Source organism: Loxodonta africana, chromosome 6 (assembly GCF_030014295.1).
Source record: "Loxodonta africana isolate mLoxAfr1 chromosome 6, mLoxAfr1.hap2, whole genome shotgun sequence".
Classification (NCBI taxonomy): domain Eukaryota; kingdom Metazoa; phylum Chordata; class Mammalia; order Proboscidea; family Elephantidae; genus Loxodonta; species Loxodonta africana.
This window is the reverse complement of record NC_087347.1, coordinates 92,903,177-92,928,210: the sequence shown is the minus strand read 5'-3', so window position 1 is coordinate 92,928,210 and position 25,034 is coordinate 92,903,177.

The following is a 25,034-nucleotide window of genomic DNA, read 5'->3' as shown; positions in this document are numbered from 1 at the left end:
CTAGGCAGTCTTGAATACAACGTTTTCCATTACACAATCCTGATTCAAAAGTACATTTTAAAAATGGATTAAAAAAATAGAAAATTGGAAAAGTGCATTATATTTTATCACACAGATCGTCAATTTTTCACACATGGGCATAATGTAGATAAAAATTAAGTTTAAAGTTGGTAATTAAAAGATGACTGGGAGGAAAATCAAATTTGTTATTAAAATGCAAAAGAATAAGTATACACACTGTATCACGATTTATAGGGAAACCTTGATTAATGGAGATCCCTCAAAATTACTGTATTCATGGAACTCAGCTCTCCTTCCCTTTTTTAATGTACTGTATTCAGAAATGAGTGTTTTGCTTCAGTAGATAAAACACTTGGATTATTTTATCAAAGCCATAAGAGAAGATCGCTTTGAAAACTTCAAATTCAATAATTTAAACTCTGATTATTGTGAATGCCTTATTCTTTATTTTATGCTTTCCCTAAAAACAATGTAAAGTATAGGTTTAGTCTTTAAATGTCCCTACTCTTTCACCATCAGATATACTAAAGTTATTTTACTTAATGTTTAAATTCATATAGTAACACACATGTAGTTATAATTTATGTTTAATAGAATAATGTTATGTTGTGCTGTCAAGTTGATTCTGACTCATAGTGGCCCTATAGGACAGAGTATAACTGCCCCAAAGGGCTTCCAAGGCTATAACTTTTATGGAAGCACTCTGCCACATCTTTCTCCCATAGAGCAGCTGTTGGATTTGAACTGCTGACCTTTCAGTTAGCAGCCAAGCACTTTAACCATTGTTAAACCAAGGCTCCTTTAACATCATAATACAGTAGCCTTAATAAGACAACTTTTCAAAAAAGTATAGCACGAACACTAAAAGAGACAATTTTAGGTGTCATAATAGTCTAAACACCAAATGAATGAATTTAGCTTTACATCATGGTGTGTGCAAGATGCACATTTTTAAGAGTTCTTTTCCAGGATATGAAATTCAGTGTGGTTATTAGAGAACTGAAAGGAACAGGCTTATTAATATTTAGAAATGGATTTTAAACACACAGGAGGTAATTATTATGAGCCAAAGCTGCCAACCTTAGAAAACTGGAAAAATCTAAAATGTTCCTTGAAAGATCAGAATTAATGAATGGTTATTGAATTGTAATAGTGGAAAATGAAAATATCATTTCTGAATAGTAGAAAGATATTAATAACAAAATTAGTTATTTGATTGAAAACCAGTACTACACGCTTGAAGAATGTACATTTTTGTCATTTCTCCTCTCCTAGGGACAACTTCGAACTGTATGTCACCTACAGGGTGACCATAAAATTTATCATTCAAAGCAGGTGACATTCCATTTGAGTGTGAAAGAGAACACTAGTAATAATTTCCAGAACCAAACCAGGACATATGCTCACCCCAGGTGGCTTAGAGTAAAATCCCATCCCAATTCTTACAGGTGGTGGTGTTGCTGGACCAAGTGGGCTCCTGTCTGGTGAGCTGTACAGCCAAGAGACAAGACACACCAATTTTTGAGGAAAGAGAAAATAGTTTATTGCAGAGCAGCAATGCAAGGAACCATGGGACTTGCCCAGCTCTATCTCCCCAAGAAGGGCCTAGGATACAGCCTTATTGGGATTTTAATCTAGTAAGTTATATATACTCCTCAATTTTGGGGGAAATCTCACACATAATTCCAGGCAGAGAGAATGTGTTCGCAATGATCATATGTTGCATGTCCAGACTGCACATGGTCCACAGACCAGATCTGGTTCAGGCTGTTTTTTTTTTTTTTTTTTACCACTCTGGCCTTGGTTTCTTGAAACACCTGGTATTTTTCTGCAAAACAAGCCAATAAAGTCGTTAGGCAAGGGGCATGGGGGAGGTTAGATAAGAAACAGAAATACACTGGGATAACTGAGGCATAGGACATGTTTTTTATTCTCCGTATACCCCAGTTTTCTCCTTGGTATACTGGTAATATCAATTACACCTATTTCACAGGGCTGTTGTGTGATATATTCCAAAATCACTACATAGTTTTCTGTTTTGCTATGTTTTATTGTTGTATAGGTAATCCCGTTAATCAATGTGCATAATTTACATAACAAATTTAGATTATGTGCAGTATTTTGGTATTAAATACAATGCAGTAATGTGTAGTAATCTTGTACTCATGTAATTTCCCATATGTGAAATTTTTTTTATTTTTGTAAATTTTCAGGTATGATATTCCTGGATCAAAGGGAATATGCATTAAATGTGTATCTAAACTCTCAAGAGTTTATTGTTTGTTTTGGAACATTTGAAGATATATATTTAATAACATCTGTGGTAATGTATTTCAAGAATGAGGTACTTCTACATTTCTGAAATTTCTCTGCTATAATGATTATTGAGTTTCTTATGTGAGCATGTCTGTCAATTTGTCATACTGTGGAAGCTTGCGTGTTGCTATGATGCTAGAAGCTATGTCATCGGTATTCAGATACCAGCAGGGTCAGGCATGGCAGACAGGTTTCAGCTGAGCTTCAAGACTAAGACAGACTAAGAAGAGGGATCCCACAGTCTCTTCTGGAGAGAATTAGCCAGTGAAAACCTTATGAATAGCAGAGGAACATTGCCTGATATAGCGCCGGAAGATGAGCCCCCTAAGATGGATGGCACTCAAAAGATAGCTGGGGAAGAGCTGCCTCTTCAAAGTAGAGTAGACTTGAATGATGTGAATGGAGTCAAGCTTTTGGACTTTCATTTACTGATGCGGCATGACTCAAAATGAGAAGAAACAGCTGCAAACATCCATTAATAATCAGAATGTGGAATTTACGAAGTATGAACCCAGGAAAGCTGGAAATTGTCAAAAATGAAATGGAACACATAAATATCAATATCCTAGGCATTAGTGAGCTGAAATGGACTGGTATTGGTCATTTTGAATCGAATAATTTATGGTCTACTGTGCCAGAAATGACAACTTGAAGAGGAATAGGATTGCATTCATTGTCAAAAAGAACATTTCAAGATCTATCCTGAAGTACAGTGCTGTCAGGGATAGGATAATATCCATATGCCTATTATGAGGAAGACCAGTTAATACTATTATTCAAATTTACCCACCAAACACTAAGGCAGAAGATGAAGTAATTGAAGATTTTTACCAACTTCTGCAGTCTGAAATTAATCGAACATGCAATTTGGACACATTGATAGTTACTGGTGATTGGAATGGGAAAGTTAGAAACAAAGAAGAAGGCTTGATAGTTGGAAAATATGGTCTTGGTGATAGAAACGATACTGGAGATCACATGATAGAATTTTGCAAGACCAATGACTTCTTCATTGCAAATACCTTTTTTCTTCAACATAAACAGTGACTATACATATGGACCTGGCCAGATGGAATACACAGGAATTAAATTGACTACATCTGTGGAAAGAAACCATGGAAAAGCTCAATATCATCCGTCAGAGCAAGGCCAGGGGCTGATTGTGGAACAGACCATCTATTGCTCATAGGCAAGTTCAAGTTGAGAATGAAGAAAACTAGAACACGTCTATGAGAGCCAAAGTATGACCTTGAGTATATCCCACCTGAATTTAGAGACCATCTCATGAATAGATTTGACACATTGAACGCTAAGACCCAAGACCAGATGAGTTGTGGAATGACATCAAGAACATCACACATGAAGAAAGCAAGAGGTCATTAAAAAGACATGAAAGAAAGAAAAGACCAAAATGGATGTCAGAAGAGACCCTGAAACTTGCTCTTGAAAGTTGAGCAACTGAAGCAAAAGGAAGAAGGATGAAGCAAAAAAGCTAAACAGAAGGTTTCAAAGGGTGGTTTGTGAAGACAAAGTAAAGTATTACAATGACATGTGCAAAGAGCTGGAGATGGAAAACCAAAAGGGAAGAACATGCTCGGCATTTCTCAAGCTGAAAGAACTGAAGAAAAAATTCAAGCCTCGAGCTGCAATAGTGAAGGATTCTATGGGGAGAATGTTAAATGATGCAGGAAGCATCAAAAGAAGATGGAATAGACAGAGTCATTATACCAAAAGGCATTAGTTGGTGTTCAACCACTTCAAGAGGTAGCGTATGATCAGGAACCAATGGTACTGGAGGAAGGAGTCCAAAATGCACTGAAGACACTGGCAAAAAACGTGGCTACAGGAATTAGTGGAATATCAATTGAGATGTTTCAACAAGTGGATGCAGCACTGAAGTGCTCACTCATCTATGCCAAGAAATTTGGAAGACAGCTACCTGGCCAACCAACTGGAAGGGATCCATACTTACACCTTTTCCCAAGAAAAGTGACCCAACTAAATGAGGAAATTATCAAACAATATCATTAATATCACATGCAAGCAAAATGTTGGTGAAGATCATTTAAAAGTGGCTGCAACAGTATATGGACAGGGAACGGCCAGAAATTCAAGCCAGATTCAGAAGAGGGTGTGGAACCAGGGATATCATTGCTGATGTCAGATGGAATCTGGCTGAAAACAAAGAGTACCAGAAGGATGCTTACCTGTTTTATTGACTTTGCAAAGCTATTCTACTGTGTGGATCATAACAAATTATGGATAACACTTTGAAGAATGGGAATTCCAGAACACTTAATTGTGCTCATGAGCAATCTGTACCTAGATCAAAAGGCAGTTGTTTGCACAGAACAAGGGAATACTGCGTGGTTTAAAGTCAGGGAAGATGTGCATCAGGGTTGTATCCTTTCACCATACCTATTCAATCTGTATGCTGAGCAAATACGTACTTTGGGCATGTTGTCAGGAAAGATCAGTCCCTGGAGAAAGACATCATGTTTGGTAGAGTACAGGGTCAAGGAAAAATAGGAAGACCCTCAAAGAGATGGATTGACACAGGGCCTGCAAAAATGGGCTCAAGCAAAAGAACAATTGTGAGCATGGTGCAGGACCCAGCAGTGTTTTGTTCTATTGTACATAGGGTCGCTATGAGTCAGAGGCTTGATGGCAATTAACGACAACAACATATGAAGAGGATTCCTCTCCGGCTTTAGTATTGCATTGCTGAATTATGGCATTTCATTGCATTATTTCTCTGAATTTTTTTCACTTCTTAAATTTTTATTTTGAAGAGTTATCTGAGAAAATTTTCTGTATGAGATTGGAAGCAGGGAATAAAAAGAGAAAGTAAAAGAACATGGCAAATTGATTTTAGTAGAGGAAAGATGACTTAATGATAATAGTAACTGCCTTTTTAATTCACATCTTTGAGGCGAAGCCCAGAAAGAATTCATTTTCCCAATGCTTGGCAGAATCATTTACATTTATTAAGTGATTTCTTGAATCTTGCTCATATCGCTACTAAAATGGCACTCTCATCCCAATGCTGTGCTCTTTATACAAAGTACCAGTTTCCAGTAGATCATAGTTAATTTGTTTTTGGTTTTGGTTATTAGGTGTCATCGACTTGTTTCTGACTTTTAGCGACCCCATGTGATAGAGTAAAACTGCCCTATAGGATTTTCTTGGCTGAAATCTTTATGGCAGCAGGTCTTTCTTCCAAGGAGTCACTGTGGTAATCACCAGCCTTTAGGTTACTGGCTGAGTGCTTAACCCTTTGCCTCAGTTGTTAATTATTTAACATGATGGAAATGTATCTAAAGAAAAAAATTTGATATATTATTATTATTAAAGCCTGAGTCTAGTCACAGACATAGTCTTTCTGATTAGGATTCTTTGTCTGAGTGTGGTACTTTCAAGGATTGTTTTCAAGGTGAAATACAATCAACCCATAACTAATTGCTACTTTTTGGAGACAAATAAGAACTAAGGTCTCCATCTCACCTTATCCTGTCCCTTCAGGGTTGTTTACCCTTGGAATTCTTGGGGAAGAACCTTGTCTTATTGTGAAATTTTGAAATTTTATGGCACACAGCACAGGTCTTTCAACCTAGGGAAAAACCCCAGGGCATCTAGGCAGTCCAACAATTTGGCTTTAGGGGTATTCCTTTGAATTTTCCCCTAGGAATACCAAAGTACTAATTTCTACAATCTCAAAACGAAGATCTTCAAAAAAGGAGTATAGTTTATCATGTTGTAGTTTCATTTAATAGAAATGATGGCAAGCCCCACACTCCAGAATAGAGTTAGTAAAGATCCTACTCTTTGACACCTAGGAGGCTGTGGCCCCACTCTTTGAAGCCTCAGAGGCCGTGGCTCTACCCTTTGAGACTGAGGCAGCTCTACTTCCTGTGTTCCATGTCTCTTCGGTTTCTGCTTTCTGGTTCCTTGCCCTCTCAGCCCCTTGAGCCTCATCACTTATGTCTTCCCTGTTGGGGCAAGTGTCCAAAGCTCTGTAGCTCTACTGATAAGTGCCTGGAGGCACTCCACTCTGCCAGTGAATTTCAGGCCTTCAGCTATCTAGCTCCATGAGTCAGGAAGCCTAGCTCCAGTGATAAGTGCTCAGAGGCACCCCACTCCACCAGGAAATCTCTTGTGCAAAGGCACTCAGCTCTCTCTCTTCATAGGTTGGCTCCAGCACTGTTTCATGCTGGTCTCCTGGTTCAACTGAAGCCGTTTCTCTGCTGCTACTTCTTGCTGTCTGCACCATCTCCTGTGTAACAGCTTTCCTCACATCCTTTTGAGTCCTCACTAGAACTGCGGGCATCCATAATTCCACCAACAGTCTCTTCAAGGGAATCTAGGCTTTTACTATTAGGCACTTTAAAACTTTTCTAGGATCTATAAATTCACAACTTCGAAACAGCTTCCACATTCTGTCTTAGTCATCTAGTGCTGCTATAACAGAAATACCACAGTGGATGGCTTTAACAAACAGAAGTTTATTCTCTCACAGTCTAGTAGGCTAGAAGTCCAAATTCAGGGCTCCAGCTCCAGGGAAAGATTTTCTCTCTCTGTCGCTCTGGAGGAAGGTCCTTGTCACCAATCTTTCCGTGGTCTAGGAGCTTCTCTGTGCAGGGACCCCAGGTCCAAAGGATGTGCCCTCTCTTGACACTACTTTCTTGGTGGTATGAGGTTTCCCGTCTCTGTTCATTTCTCTCTTTGATTTCTCAAGAGAGTGACTCAAGATACAGCCTAATCTTGTAGATTGAGTCCTGCCTTATTACAAACTGCCTCTAATCCTGCCTCATTAACATCATAGAGGTAGGATTTACAATACATGGGAAAATCATATCCTATGACAAAATGGTAGAGAATCACACAATACTGGTGTTCATAGCCTAGCCAAATTGATGCACATTTTGGGGAGACACAATTCAATCCACAACAGCAATCCTATAGGACAGAGGAGAACTACCCCATAGGGTTTCCAAAGCTGTAATCTTTACGGAAGCAGACTGCCACATCTTTCTCCTGCAGGGCAGCTGGTAGTTTTGAATGACTGACCTTTCTGTTAGCAGCCGAACATTTGGCCACTGTGCCAACAGGGTGGAGAACCTGTCTAATAAAAAGGCCTGGTTACACCACTTAGTAGCTCTATAGCTTAAGCAAGTATTTAAACACTCTATGTTTCAATAACTTCATCTGCAAACGGGTTACTGTAAGTATTAAATATGATAATAACCTGGAAAATGCTTCCAACACTTCTTGCCAAGCAAGAACTCAGTTGATATAACTGATCATCATAATTTTTATTATCACTGCATTATCATTGACTTTGTAAAGGGTAAAGACTTACAAAAATGTTCATAATCTATTAATTGGAAAAATCTAAATATAGTAAAGATACAACCATTAAAACATGTTAGCAAGTGAGCAAGGACTAGGTAGTTATTTGCAATAGTTGTGTTATGGTGTTTTATTTATTTATTTGCCAATAATAATATTATTTGTTGTTACATTACTGTATTAAAAAAAAATAAAAGCTTTCTTGCTTTACACTTACCATCCTCACTTGACAATTAATTCAACACAACTTTATTTTTAACCTGGTCAATGAAAATGTGCAGTGACATTTCCCTTTGAGGACCTCTAGGTCACTGCTGGAGTCCTTGGATGGTGCGAACATTTTAGTGCTCAACTATTAACAGAAAGACTAGAGATTTTTGCTCACTCAGATGTGCCATGGAAGATAGGCCTGGGCTCTGCTTCCAAAAGGTCATAGCCTTGAAAATTCTCTGGAGTACAGTTCTAGTCTGCTGCACACGGGGTTGCCATGGGTCTGAATCAACTCACCCACAACTGGTAGGTCAGTGCCGCACTAATCCTCTAGCCTTGAAAATAGTTCAGTCTCCATGGGAATACTTCCAAGTAACTGATTCACAGGGCAGGAAATTCTAACTGTTAGAAGGAGTCTTCTTATAAAAAGCTGACTTTAAATCTCCTCCCCAACTGTGTGCATTGATTGATTGCCGTTTGCCTTCTGAAGCTGTCCACAGTATTTCTAGCATGTTTTCAGCAGAACATCGCACCACACTTGTTCATGGGGAATTTATTGAAATCTAATTTTTATAGTGAAGATGTTTATGATCGTAGATACCTGATTTTTATGAACTTCAATTTTGAGTAAATAATAGAACATTTACATAAAATGTTGTAGTTACTTTGTATTCATTTTAGGAGTCTAGTTTTAATATGATTTGTAAGCTTAATTACATAAAGGGACTATTTCAGTAAATGCTGTTGAAAAAACATATTTCTCCAATTTTAAATTTAAACTTAAATTCAAAACCAACCTTGGGTATAAAAAAGAAACAAAAACCAAACCCATTGCCATTGAGTTGATTCCAACTCATAGTGACGCTATAGGACAGAGTGGAAGTGCCCCACAGAGTTTCTCAGGAGTGCCTGGTAGATTTGAACTGCCAGCCTTTTGGTTAGCAGTTGTAGCTCTTAACCACTATGCCACCAGGGTTTCCAACTTGGGTATAAAAAAAAAAATTTTTTTTTTTTTTTTTTTACCAGGGTTTCCAACTTGGGTATACAACTGAAATATTTGAAAGCATTTCCTTTATTAATTATATATGATATCTATGTGAAGATATGTGTAACAAGCTTCCACTTTAAAGAAAGTGGAATTTTTGATTATTTTCATTTCTGGGTCTATAGAAGATATGTTTAAATTATTTTCTTTGAACTTTTGAAAGGAGAAATGCTTTTTGGTACACTAACCTTGCAAATGTCAGCCCAGCAGGAGAATTTCTGGAGAGCTCTGAGTAATAGAAAACACAGCTTACTAATCATAGTGATCTTGCTGGTAGTTTTTCTTTTGCAAACACTGTAATGTACAGTTCCAAAGATTACTGAATTGCCAAAAGTGGATATAAATATGGATCTGAAGTATTTCTTCTCCATTTTTTGTAGTTTACTTTTAACTTGATTATTATGTTGGAATATACTGAGAGTACTAAAAAGTATAACACTAAATTTAAAATACCCTCTTCTATAAATATAGGGGTTAGCAGGAGTTTAGTGTATTTTTCATTTTAGAAAAAATAGAACACTTTATTCAGTTATGCAGTTTTACAGTTTTTAAAATTTAAAGTTAAATAACTGGAGTGTATGTGCAATGGAAGTCCTACAGGATGGCAATTTTATTTCTTGCCAAGATTCTATGATTCATAGTCATATTTAGAGGTTTAGGGTTACTTTTTCTTTCTAGCACATGTAAAAGTGAAACAGAGGTGAGAAATATAAGGTTCTAAAACTGTGTTTTATAACAGTTAACATTTTAGGTTAAGAAGCATTAAGATGAAGGCAGGAAAGGCCATTATTATCAATCTCATGCTAGAATCATCAGGTAGGAGGTGTTTGTTTATTTTTCTCTTATCTTTTCTTCCTTTTCCTAATTTGCTCCTCTACTTAAAAGTTGAAAGAAGAGTAATCAAATTAACAAAGAGATTTTTAGATATTTTCACAAGTTCAACTAATGCTTTATTTTGCAGACTGTTGCCTATTACAACCAATATTTATTAAGTATCTGCTTTGTGCTAAATTAGACATTTCTGTGTATCCATTTAAGCCTCACCACCTTCCTAAGGGATGGTTATTATTATATCCATTATTCAGAGGAAGAAACCCAGGCTAAAGGATTTTGCTATTTGCCTGAAGTCATATAATGCATCAAAACTACAATTTTAACACAGATAGGTCTTAGCCCTATAGTTCTGATATTTCCCACTCTACCATGCTGCTGCTGCAATAATAAGATAACAGATCATTAAATTTGTAAGATACAAATAAGAGTTCATATGAGACATCCCTGATATAAAGCCTTTGGAAGTTGCACATACTGAACCTCTGTTATACTCTTCTAAGCAATTATAATATGACATAATATTTAATGTGTTCTATGCTCACAAAATACTTGTGCATATAAAGTAAAAACTGATCACTGCAATTCTGTGAAGTAGGTGGGATAGTTATATATTGACCTCATAATTAATAGATGAGGAAATGGTGGCCAAAAAAAAAAAAAAAAGGCTTAGGTTTATTGGGGTAGAAAGAAAAGTGTAAGAGCTCTAAGAAATTCTCTTTTTCTCTCAGAGCTCTCTCTCCAGCCCTCCCCCTGTTTGAATACTCTCAATCATTCTGCATGAACACCACTCACCTCTACAAACACAGGCCTCACCTTTCTCTTCCATCTTCTTTCTTTCTCTCTCTCTCTCCCTCATGCGCACACTCATTCACACACATGGTTTTCTCGGTTTCATACTTGGATTCAGACATGGTATCAGGCTCAGCACATTTTATAGTAGGTGTGATAGTTAAATTTATGTGTCCACTTGGCTAGGCTATGGTGCCCAGTTGAATAACCAAACAGTAGACTAAATGTTGCTGTGAAGATATTTTGTAGCTGTGATTAACGTTAGTAATCAGCTGACTTTAAGGGAAGAACTTTACCCTCCATAAACTGTGTGGGCCCAATATTATGGTGGGCCTTAAAAGGAAAAAAAAACTGAGTTTTCCCAGAAAAGAGGAATTTTGCCTTAAGACTGTAACATAGGTATCCTGCCAGAGTTTTCAGCTGACTGACTGGCCTACAGATTTTGGGCTTGCCAGCCCACACAACCAAACCAAAAAAACCAAGCCTGTTGCCATCAAATTGATTCTGACTCATAGTGACCCTATAGGATACAGTAGAACTTCCCCATAGGGTTTCCAAGGAGTGACTGGTGGATTCAAACTGGTGACTTTTGGTTAGCAGCTGAGCTCTTAACCACTGCACCACCTGGGCTCTGTCCCCACAACAGCAAGAGCCAGTTCCTTAAAATCCAACCATCCATCCACACCCACCCACCCACCCACCCACCCATCCAACCATCCATCCATCCATCCATCCATCCATCCATCCATCCATCCATCCATCCATCCATCCATCCATCATCTATCTATCCATCCTATTGGTTCTGTTTCTATTGAGAATTCTCACCAATATTGGAAACATCTATAGAATTTCTTCCTCAAATGTTATTTAAAACAGAAAAAAAAAATAAGCAAATTTGATATTCTTCTAAGTTGATATTTTAAACTGTAACTTGCGTGACTACACACACTTAAAATTTCATCATACTTTTTTAAAGCAATGTAAATGTAAAGAAGAAATAATTCACCACTGATTACATGTTATAGAAGAATATAAAAGAGTAACTCCACAGAAATATTATGGCTTGAGTAGCTATAACGTTGTTTGATTTTTATCTTTTTCAAACTAGCTCTGATATTGCACACCTCTGCCACTATGTGATACTGATACAGTGTTTGCCAGTGAAGGGCCTTCAGGCCAGCAGATCTAAGAGCTCTGAAACAAACCTGAAAAAAACTTTAGAGATTTCCTTCTTCCACTTTCATAAGACACCTGTGGAATGTGAAATGGCAAGTGTGCTTTAGGCATACTTTTTTGAAAATTATCTTTCTTCACCTAACAATCTTACTGAAAATCCATGGTAAAGCAAATTTCCTTCACTTGTAGACGTGGCTGAGTAATTCAACTTTTTACCCAGTTAAGTGATTCCTTCAAACGCCTTCATATTCCAAATATGGGTTTTGTGTAGCTTATCTCTGGACCAATCAACCTCAGATGCTCATCCAAGATTGTATGGAATTCAGTATATGCTGACACACTGAGTCCAAGATGTTGTAAATGAAATAAACCAGACTTTTTAATTGACTTTTTAAAATTACCCTCAATCAAGCACCAACAGCTCATCGTTGTTTCTTCACCTATTCTTAACATTCTGAAAGCAGAACATTCTTTTGAGATTAAAAGGAGGGAACAGAGTTTTTGCTTTTTTTTTTTTTTAAGTGTCAAGAAATGCAGGTAAAAGGACTGTCCAAAGGCAATGCTCAAACAACAGCTATGCGCTAAACTTTTCTTGGTACTTTTCAATTGTCTACTGGAGAAAAAAATAAGAGAATTACATTTTACATATGAATTTTAAAATCAGATTTTTAATATGGATTTTTTAGTACAGAAATCCTATCTATCATCTATCTATCTACCTATCTGTTTGTCTATCTATCTATCTGTCTTTAGACATGAACAGGCATAGGCATAGGTAGAGAGAGTAATTTTCGCGTTCGTTTTTTTTTATACATGGTCTCACGGAAGGAAAAAGACAATCTAGTAAATGTTTAATACCTAATAATTGTAATAGATAATCAGAGATTCTGCCAAAATATATTGATATATCATCTTATTTAATATAAAAATCACATGATAGGTACTATTATTGTCCCAATTTTCAGGTATGGCAAATGAAATTTTAAAAAGTTAACTAAATTACTCCAGCTTACATGCTAGTAAGTAGCAGAACCAGGACTCCAACTTTCTCTCTGGCACATTCCAGGGCCTAGTCACTTAATAAAAACGTAAAATTTGGATAGTTATTTTCCCTCAATTCTGGCTAACATGATTTGTTCTAGTTCCTAGGATAAAGAAAAGACCAGAAGGATGAGTACAAGCATGATTTCAATAGTCTATCTTATTTCTGAGACATTTCTAGAAGACCTGAGGTGTTTTATACTTTGGTACTTAATTCAGAGCTTCGTGAGGTTCGTAAGCCTGTGCCTTCTGGCTTCCACTGAATCACAGTTGCATCAGACCACTGGTTGAACAGATACAGACTTGTTTCTAGGACTGGATAGTATTTCCCATTATAAATATTAAATTAAAAATTTAATATATAATTAAATTACGTATTCAGTTTAAAATGAACATAAGGTGGTCTTTGATAAAAATGTAGCTATGAAGTTTGTTAGAGAGGATAAAACACAGATATTAATTCAGGCGACATTATTTTTATTGCAGTTAGACTCACCCTAGGTCAATTAACCAGTTAATTACCTTGAATGTTGGTAAATTTATCTTCTTGTTTTGGGCAGATTCAATTTGTATACTCACTCATTTGTCACACATTAGCTTAATTTAAAGGGCTCCTACTATATCCAGTGAATTGCAATGTCCATAGTGATAATGTCTCTAATATCTAAAAGAAAATTTTAGCAAATACTAATATCTTGAGTTTGGTAAATAAGTAATCTTTTGATATATTTAGTGAAATGAGACAAAAATGATAATAACCAACAGCAAATACTAATATCTTGAGTTTGGTAAATAAGTAATTTTTTGATATATTTAGTGAAATGAGACAAAAATGATAATAGAGATAATAAATTCTGGAAAATTGAAAGCTTTCAATTTAGACATGTGAAAAACTTCCTTTGTACATAAACTTTTAATAGCCATGCTAAAATGCAACACACACATTTCATTTGAATTTCAGTTTGGTTCATGTTCTCATGAATATTAATGTGAATATTGCTATGAAATTACCAAGATGGACAGAAAGAAGAAGAAAGAAATCACTGGCTTGAATAAATCTTAGATTTACTAATATAGTGAAGCAAATCAAGGAACGTAAGTCGGGCTTTTTAATTTGTGGTGTAAGCTCTAAGATGCTTGTCAACCAGAGGCAGAGGAGACAAAGGAGACCATGTAGAAAAGTTTTTTACAGTGCAGTGGTACATGAGAAGTGCTGTAGGAAACTTGAATATCAATGATGTAACAGGCTACCCAGAAGAAAGAGGAAGTGAAATGTCTCTTAAACATCAGGTGTCTCTTAGACATTATCAGGTGCTGTCAAGTCACCCTGACTCATAATGACCCTGTGTACAACAGAACGAAAGATTGTGTGGTCCTACACCATCCTCACAGTCCTTGCTGTTTGAGTCCATTATTGCAGCCACTGTTTCAATCCATCTCGTTGAGGATATTCCTCTTTTTTGCTGACCCTCTACGTTACCAAACATGATATCCTTCTCTAGAGAATGGTCCCTCCTGTTAACATGCCCAAAGTACACAAAATGCAGTCTCACCATCCTCTCTTCTAAAGAGCCCTCTGTCTGTATTTCTTCCAAGACCGATTTGTTCATTTTGGTAGTCCATGGTATAGTCAATATTCTTCCCCAACACCATAATTCAAAGGCATCGATTCTTCATTCCTTTTGATTCATAGTTCAGCTTTCATCAGCATATGAGGCAATTGAAAATACTACAGCTGAATCAGAGCACCTTAGTTCCAAAGTGACAACTTTGCTTTTAAATATTTTAGAGAGGTCCTTTGCAGCAGATTTGCCCAATGCAATATGTTATTTGATTTCTTTCTTTTGTTTTTAAATTAATCATTTGATTTCTTGACTGCTGCTTCCATGGGTGTTGATTGTGGATCCAAGTTAAATGAAATCCTTGACAGCTTCAATCTTTTCTCCATTTATCATGATATTACTTACTGGTCCACTTATGAGGATTTTTGTTTTCTTTATGTTGAGGTGTAACCCGTACTGAAGGCTGTGATCGTTGATCTTCATCAGTAAGTGCTTCAAGTTCTTTTAGCTTTCAGCAAGCAAGGTTTGTATCTGCATATGGAAGAATTTTAATGAGTCTTCCACCAATCCTGATGCCATATTCTTCTTCATATAGTCCAGCTTCTCAGATTATTTGCTCAGCATATTTTAGATTGAATAAGTATGATGAAAGGATACAACCTTGATGAACACCTTTCCTGGTTTTAAACCACTCAGCACCCCATTATTGTGTTCAAATGACTGCCTCTTAGTCTATGTACAGGTTCTGCATGAACACAATTAAGTGTTCTGGAATTCCCATTCTTTGCAATGTTACAGATAATCTGTTATGATCCACACAGTTATATAACTTTGCATAGTCAAAACATTTGCATAGTCAATGTCATGGATTGAATTATGTCCCCCCAAAATGTGTATATCAATTCGGCTGGGCCATGATACCTGATATTGTGTGATTTTCTTATATGTTGTAAATCTTACCTGTATTATGTTAATGAGGGAGGATGGGCAGCAGTTATGTTAGTAAGGCAGGAGTCAACCTACAAGATTGGGTTGTGTCTTGAGGCAATCTCCTGAGATATAAAAGAAAGAAGAGAACAGAGAGACAAGGGGTCCTTATACTACCAAGAGAGCAGTGCATATGCTTTGGACCTGGGGTTCCTGTGCAGAGAAGCTCCTAGTCCATGGAACACTGACTAGAAGGCCAACAGAGACAGAAAGGCTTCCCCTGGAGCTGACACCATAGATTTGGACTTTTAGCTTACTTTACTGTGAGGAAATGAGCTTCTCTTTGTTAAAACCATCCACTTGTGGTATTTCTGTTATAACAGCACTAGATGACTAACACAATCAATAAAACGCAGGTAAATATCTTTCCAGTATTCTCTGCTTTCAGATCCATCTGACATCAGCAGTGATAGCCCTTGTTTCATGTCCTCTTCAGAATCTTGATTGAATTTCTGGCAGTTCCCTGTGCATGTACAAACATTAGGGGCAGTAAACTTGGGCATAGGAAAGGAATTTTGTGTTTGTTAACTAGGTATCCCTATGCCTTTGGCCACATCTTATCTAAAGATTTCTATAGTGAGAAGGAACCAGAGGAGGGGGTGCTTTGCTCCTTTTCACCTAACTTTGCTATATTCACAACACACTCTAATCCTATAAGTTGAAACCACAATTACACATCATGGTACCACTCCCACTAAAAACAATCTATGGGAATTGTAGATCTGTTTTTTGCTGTAGTCCTTTGACTTTACCTCTGCCTCTGATCATATTTAGCTGTATTTCCATGTACAGCTAAATGCTAATCCTAAGACTTTTCTTCCCACTCTTTGCCCAAGCTCACTCTAAGAAAAATTTTCTGGTTTTGATCAATTGAACTGTGTTTCTAAATTAGTGCATCTTGTGCCATTGCATTTGCTCCTGGCAATGCCATGTAACCAAATTGGGGTGATGAAAAACTTCAATATTATTGTGCCAAAGCTCTGACTCCCTTAGAATGCCTTTCCAGCCTCAACAACCCACTGCCTTCCTCTTCCACTCTGACACATGTCACCTAAAAAGTGACCATATACACAAGCCAGCAGTAACTGTGAATTCCAGTTGCATTATCCGAAGAGGATAAATTGAAATATGGAAAACGATGGGCCTTGAAAGCAGTGACAGAATTCTAAATTTGACCTGAGAAATGATTAGAAAAGTTCTATAGGGGGGAATAAAGATTTCCAAGTGTGTATGTGTATGCATATAATTCAGGAAAACTTAACAGAGACTATATGCATACAGGAGAGTAGGCCATTACATTAGATGATGTTTGAAGATACAGAATTAGGTAAGAAAAAAATTATGAGACTAATCTGAGTAATTTCTACTCTGAAACAGTTCTCATGTTTTATTCTAGCTACCAGTTCTTTCTCTCTTTACTACTAAAGCGTGGGTTACTTAACTGGCAGAAAAGAGTAATTTACTTGTAATCCCAAACTCCTTTTGCAAAGTATATACTTCACATATTTTGGTATTAAACCTAATTCCGTATTTGACAAATATGGATTTTATTTTCTTTGCAATTTTAGTTTAAATATCTAGAAATAATGGGTAAATAACTCTTGTGTTTACTGTTGAGGCCAATTTTAATTTTGCCCAAATTGACTTAGAAAGGATATTGCCTGAATATGCACTTACAGGTCACCAACTGTTTTATTTTTTTGCTTACCATGTTGTATTCATTTTTAGTTTTTTTCTAGATTCTTGTAACTTTTGTAAATAAGTCGTTTTACTTTTATAAATGAATGACCAGGAAGCTACAAAGTTCTCAGGATATTATATTCAATACACCTCACTAATGTAAAAAAAGTAAGATTTAGTGTTAGTTTTGGTATGACCTGAGATGTAGGCAAAATAATTGAATTATAACTAATAAAAAAAAAAGCTGGGCGATTTTGCCAGGACACTTGTAAAAAAGAACTCCTTTGTGAAGGATATAATTCACAGCTCTGTAAGATACTCTTGTAATTAAGTATAATTGTCAAGCATATTCCTTATAAAGCTTTGCTAAAAATGTGAAGGTTACAATTTGTACATACAATCCTACAGTTTGGTACTCAGTAAAAATATGATTCAAAAATAAAAGTAAAGTTAAGAAAAACTGAAGGAAACTGTCACCAGCAGACAGTGAGTCATCTAGGGTATTGCACAGGCCCAGGGTGTGTGGCGCCACTGAACAGTTTTATTAATCTCATATGGCCCAACTTCCTTCCTCAAGCACTATACTGTGTTAATTAAAGTGTTAATGAGCTTGACTTGTATTTTTGAGCTGGTATTATGGTAAAGTTACCTAAAACAGGGATGTCAGATGTTTGGAAAGGGATGCAATTTCAATGCTTGCCATAGGCACCATTTAGATACGTAGATAGGCTGCTGGCCATACCTAGATAGTAGAAACTGCTCAGTGGTATCACGCACCCAGGGCCGGTGTAATACCAGACTACCTGCCATTCTCTAGTTATGCCTCTGTCAGCAGGCCTGCACTAAAAGAAACACTAAAAGTAATTCTTCAGAGAAAAGGAAGATAATCCCAGTTTGAAATCTGATAAATCCAAATGGAATGAAGAACAACAGAAAAGGTAAATGTACAGGTAAATATAAATGACTGTTGACAACACGATGCAATAACTTTAATATTTTCTAAAATTTATATATATATATATACAGAAATAAAGTGCATGTCAATAATAAGGTAAATGGTTGGAGTGATGTAAATAAAATTTAAAAAAGAGCTAAGTTTCTAGCAGTAACAGGGAAGCGTTAATGTAATATTTTGTATGAGACAGTAAAACCATAAGGTTGCATTTAGGAATTTCTAAGGTAATGGTGTTCAAAATCCAGACTAGGACCTCCAACAGCATTAGCGTAATCTGGAAATTTGTTAGAAATGCATATTCTTGGGCTCCAATCCAAATCTGTTTTACGAAGCTTTCTAGGTGAATCTGATGCACGCTAACATTTGAGAATCACTGCTTTCAGGTAACAAGTAAAATGAATGCTTTTCACTAATAATAATCAGCACAAAACTGGTTACTAGGAGACAGAGGTTAAACATGTCCCAGGTTTCCAACCTCTCCAAGCTGCTGTACCACTCTATCATCTCTGACATCTACCATTCTTCCTCCCCTCAGCTCTCTTCTCTGTTGGGTTTGGTGATTTGCTGTAATGTCTCATAGAATTCACAAAGTGTATTTATCGTTACATGGTTTATTAGGGAAATAACATGCTACAACTTGGGATCAGGATCAACTTGGAAGTAATAATGACAAGATTAACATGAAAGTAAAAAAAAAAAAGAAATTTTTTTTCTTTTTTAACAGGCTACAACTTGGGATCAGAGTCAGGGAACACACAGGTAAGGTCTAGAAGGCTCCCCCAAAGTAAAGAACACATCCCTCCCTTCTTCAGTGTAAAGCAGGTCCCTCAGCTCTCTCTCAGCTGTGCATACCACTTCAAGACAGGTCTCCTTTTGGTTGTGCATGCCACTGGTCTCTCTTCTCTCTCTCTATCTCTCTCAGCCTCTAGCTATCTTCAGGGTTACAGTCTTTGATGCATATTACAATACTTTCAGTTCCACTTGGAAGTCTTTTGCCCGAAGGTACTCAGCTGTCTCTGTATGTGCTTATTCTCTCTTCTCTCCTTGCCTCTGACCATCACTGTGGGATTGGCTCCTTATATAGACAAGTGGCTCAATCCTATTGGGTAGATTCTCAAGCCACTACTTTCATAATAACTGTACAGTCGCCTCGATGGACTAAACTGATCAATCCCTTCTCTGGCCTGAAGGTGGCTCTACCTGTTTGGATAATAACTGACATTTTCTGTCAGTGGGGACTGGCTTCTTCCCTGGGCAAAATTCGCAAATTTCTCCCAAGAACTAGGGCAACTGTGACAAGGGCAAATGTAACAACTCCTCAGGGTTTAAGGGAAAAAATCTCTCAAACTGATTTGTTTTTTCACAGACCCAAGGCAAAAGGACATAAGAAAGAATTTATTTCACCACAGGTAACAAGTAAAATAATTTATAATTAATTAAAAGTTTAAAAGAATGAAAAAAATTCATAGTAAAAAAACTGATTGAACCCATTTGCTGTCAAGTCAATTCTAACTCAGAGTGACCCTATAGGACACTAGAACTGCCCCCATAGGATTTCCAAGGCTGTAAACCTTTAGGGAAGCAGACTGCCACATCTTTCTCCCACTAAGCAGCTGATGGGTTCGAACCACCAAACTCTCAGTTAGCAGCCAAGCATTTAATCACTGCACAAGTAGGGCTTCTCCAAATAAAATGAAGAGGAGAAAAGACAAAATCCAGGTGGACCAAATTAAAAGCAAATGCTAAAATGTAAAGAAAATCCAAAATTTATTAGTAATTATATGTAAAGGAACTAAGTACTCTAAATCAAAGATTATTGAACTAGAAACCCAAATTCAACTATACTCTAAAATCCAAACAAAAAATGAAGAATATCTTCACCTTAAAATTAATGAAGGTACAATGTGTCAAAGCAAGTGAGGTACAGCTAAAGCAGATATTAAAGCAAAATTAATAGCCTTGACTGAACATATTATAAAATTAAGGCTGATGTTTTACTATTTAAGCTTTTTCTCTTATTAAGATTGAAAAAGAACAGTATATCCAATCTAGTGAATACAGAAGAATAGAAATAATACAGATAAGGAAAGAAATCAATAAAACAGAAATACATGTACTGTAGAGAAAAGGAACAAAGACTTAAGTTTGTTCTATGAAATAAAATAATTAAATAAATTACACCAGCAGCTCTGAACAAGAAAGAAAAAAAAAGAGAGAGAGAGAGAGAATGCATACACACACCAGTCACCAACATCAAGAACAGAAAAGTTTGCATTACTACTGATGTTGTTGTTGTTGCTGGGTAACTTCATGTTGATTCTGTCTCATAGCAACCCCATGTGACAAAGTAAAACTGCCCCATAGGGTTTTCTCAGCTGTAATCTTTACAAAAGCAGATTGCCAAGTCTTTCTCCAGCAAAGACATTGGGTGGGTTCAAAACACCTTACAGTCTTCAAAAAAAAGAAAGAAAATGCTAACAACAGTTTCGTGTTAATAACAATATGAATAGTTTGTATTTATTCTGGAGGGTTCAGGAACTTAACTGTTTGGCCATCACGGTTCCTTGAGGAAATCGAGTCCATTATTTAAAAAAAGAAAGGAAAATTCAAGCCAGGCTTTATCAGCAATATATCCCAAAATTCTAAAGAATAAATAGCAAAAGTTTTGCACAAAAACTTTGAGAGAATAGGGAAAGATGGAGCACTTCCTATCTATTTCAATGAGAACACAATAACCTTTATTCAAAATCTACAAGGCTCTTAAGATAAACAAAATTATGGAATAACCTTTCACCTGAATGTAGATTAAAATCATTTTACCACATCAAATCCAGGAACACATTTTAAAAAAGCCTTACTACATCGTTACAGGATGCTTATATTCTGAGAATTCAATGTTGGATTCACATTCAAAAATGAACAAATGAAAGTAACCAAATTAATGAAAAAGGAATATAATATGATCATGTTGATCGATGCAGAAAAATGTTTTTGAGAGAATGCAACACCTGTTTGAGATAATAATAAAAAAAAACTTATAGTAAAAAAATAATGTCTGCCAAAGAAGCCTACAACAATATCATATGTGACAATGAAATATTGAAACCTTCCCCTCAGATATTTGTAATAAAATATAATAAAATACTATTACCCCCTTTTTAGTCAATATTGTACTGGAGGTGCTAGTCAGCAAATGAATTGGAAAATTAGAAATTGCTAATATTATCATATGGTATGCCCGTATACCTAGTTGTCTACAAACTGTAAGAATTAAGTGAATTTAGCAAGGCCACTAGATACAAAGTCAATATACAAACATTAATTAAATTTATATGTACTGACCTCAAACAAAAGGATAATGGTATAGCTTCTTTCTCCAAGATTTCCTCTGCCTAGCTTACAATAACAGTCAAAATATAAATACCAAGAAATAAATATAACAAAAATATGCAAGATCTTTGTACTAAAATATTTCAAACATTATTGAGAGAAATTACAGAAAGCCTAATAAAGGAGGGACATACCAGATTCATGGATTGGAAACATTTCAAAGAAACTAACTCTTCCTAAATTATCAATATATTCACTGCTATCCTAATACAAATTACAGTAGGTATTTTTATGGAAATCCTAAAATTCATAAGGAAATGCAAAGATCAAGAATAGCCAAGGCAATCCTGAAGAAAAGCAACAAAACTGCATGACTTATACAACAAGGACCCAAGACATAGCATAAAGCTATACTGATTAATAAAGTGCAATTATGGTGCAAGATGGGGTGAACCGGCCAACAGAACAACATAGAATTCAGAAAGATTCCCTCAAGTGCAGTTACCTAATTTATGACAGTGCTGTGTTCTTGATGTGCTAAATCAATTGGATATTCATATGGACAAATGAAGCTTGACTCCTACCTCACATCACACTCAAAAATTAAGAACTTCTATAATCAAAAGACACCATTAAGAGACTGAACTTACAACCCACAGAGTAACAGATGTTTAATAGTTCCAATGAAGGACTCAAACTAAGAATATATAGAGAAACTTAAAAATCAATCAGCAAAAGTAGGGCATACAAGAGAAAAACAGAAGACCCAGACACTTCACAAAATGATATTTTAAATGTCCAACAAACCTATGAATACATTATCAACTTTGTAACTTAACAGGGAAATGAAAATTGAAACAAAAATAAGATGCAACAACACACTCAGTAGAATGAATAAAAACAAAAGAAATCAGAAAATAGATGTTGGTAAGGATAGGGAGCAATCATAACTTTCGTGCACTGTTGGTGAGAGTGTAAATTGGTTCAATCACTTTGGAAAACCATTTTGTAGTATCTTTTTATCTTTACTAAAGCTGAATACATACATATGCTACGACTCAGACATTCCACTACTTACATATGTCTGTCTCCCCAAATACATGCATTAAGTTAACCAAAATGTAGTACATCCGTACATGAAATATTATTCAGCCATAAAAATGAATGAAGGACTGATACATGTTACAACATACATGTCTCTTGAAAACATTATTATGCTAAGTTAAAGAAGCTGGACACAAAAAGCCACATATCCTATGATTCAATTTATATGAACTGTCCAGAATATGCAAATCCATACAGATTCATGGTTGCCAGGGGCTGAGGGGAGGAGGGAATAGGGAGCCAATGTTTAATGGATATAGGGTTTTTTAGGGGATGATGAAAATGTTCGGGAAGTAGATAGTGGTAATGGTTGTACAACATCGTGAAAGTATCAAATGACACTGAATTGTGCACTTCAGAATGGTTAAAAAGGTGATTTTTATGAGTAATTTTACTACAATTTAAAAAAAGAACAACACATGTACTAGAATGTTCATAGAAGATATATTCGTAGTAGTTACAAACTGGAAACTACTTAAACCAAAAAAAAAAAAAAAAACCCAGTGCTGTCGAGTTGCTTCCAACTCATAGAGACCCTATAGGACAGAGTAGAACTGCCCCAAAGAGGAAACTACTTAACTGCCCATCAAAACTAGAATGAATAAATACATTTTGATAGATTCACATAATGCAATAACTGTCTATCCAGCAAGAGGATGGAGAGTCTGCAATTACATGTAACCTTGTGCATAAATCTAGCAAAAATAGTGTTGACAAAAAGGAGCCAAGCAGAATAAAATATTGTATGATTCAGTTTGTGTAAAATAAAAATCAGAAAACTGTATCAATACTGTTAGAAGTCCACATAACAATTACTGTTCAGGGACATTTTGTGATTGGAATGGGATATGAGAGGCCGGTCATTATATAGATATGTTCAGTTTATGAAAACCCATCACTTATGGCATGCACTTTTATGTATGTGTATTACACTTAAGTAATATGTTCAATATCAGAGATAAAGCTAAAATCCCTTTTTATTATGATCCTGATAATTTTTCTACTCCTTTCTCTCACAAAGTATTTTAGCAGGACGGACTCCCAAGAAAATATATATTATTTCTAAGTGCATATTTCTTTATTTCTTATAAATCATATCAAATTTTGTCATTTTTATCTTAGAAATCTCTGTCTATATATATGTGTGTGTCTCTGTGTGTGTGTGTACACACACACACACACACATCTACCTCGTTCTTGGATAACTTAGTCACTCACAGCCTGTGGATATTTAGTAAGTAAAAAATTAGGCATTTAATTTTAATATTTACTATTTAAAAACACACTTATACATTATTTTTTGTGCTCATGTATGACTGTTTTTCTATGGTAAATATCTAGAGTCTGAATTGCTACATCATAGGGTGTAGGTAGTTATTTTAAACTAGTTTAGATGCTGTCAAATTGACCAGCCTCAATTGACATCGTACAAGCAATGTTTGAGAGGCTCAATTTACCAGTTTCTCCACACTTTCACCAAAACCTACCAAACATGAAAATATACATGTATCATTCTCACTTTAATTTGCATGTTGAGCAGTTTTTCATTTGTTTGTTGGAAGTCTAATTTCAAGACTGGGTCTACAATGAAGTCTTCTACTCCCTCCACTAAATTCGTGAAAATTATAGAAAAGAAATATAAATACCTAAAGAGCTCAGCCAGAAAACAAGAAGGGCAACTTTTGGCAGACCAAAAAAAAAAAAAAACCTGTTAAAGTCTGTCAACTCTGACCCATAGCAGACCTCTAAGACAGAGCTGAACCGCCCCGTAGGGTTTCCAAGGAGGCTGGTGGATTTGAACTGTCAACCTTTTCTGGTTAGCAGCCAAGATCTTAACCACTGAGCTCAGAGGGTGAAAAATCCCAAACAGAATTAATCCTTTCAATTTACCCTTCTCCTTTGTGGTCATCCCTTGAGTCTATACTGTGGCTTACAATCGTGGTTGGCCAGTTTTGTCTGTCTGCTTCCATTAGTTAGTATGTGAGAAATAAAACTAAGCTGTGTTCATCTTTCACTAGTTAGTATGTGAGAAATAAATAATTAAGTTGTGTTCATCTTTTAGTCACTACCAAATATACCACAGAACTCTGCCCACTTTAGAAGTTCTGTATATGTGCGTGTTGAAGAATGTATCATTGAGATTGAGATGAATTTTTTCAAACTGAATATACTAGTTTTGAAGCCTCTGCATTGATTTCTCAAAGCCTATTAATCTTTTATAACTCAAAAACAAAGGTAGCGCTCTCCAAAAGACCATAAAAAAATTCTTTGCTCTATTATATTAAAATTATGTTGTTAACGAATCTATAATCCAGAAAACAAGGAAAACACAGTAAGAAATACTCTTGTTTCAAATAATCTCTATGAATTCATTCTTCATGTGAAAATTTGGCTGATATAATTTGAATATTCCACTTGGGGTGTAAGGCTATGACAGAAATATCTGGAGAACTTCAAGAGGAACTCTCTATGGTAGTCACTTCCAATGAATATTTTCTCAAAATAGCCATCGAGCAAATAACAATGTAAGTGAGATAGAATGAGTCTTTGTACTAAAAAGAAGACATGTATTGAGGTGACTAATTCATGAAGATATGTCTTTATTATAAGAATTATTATCGAATATTTTAATTGT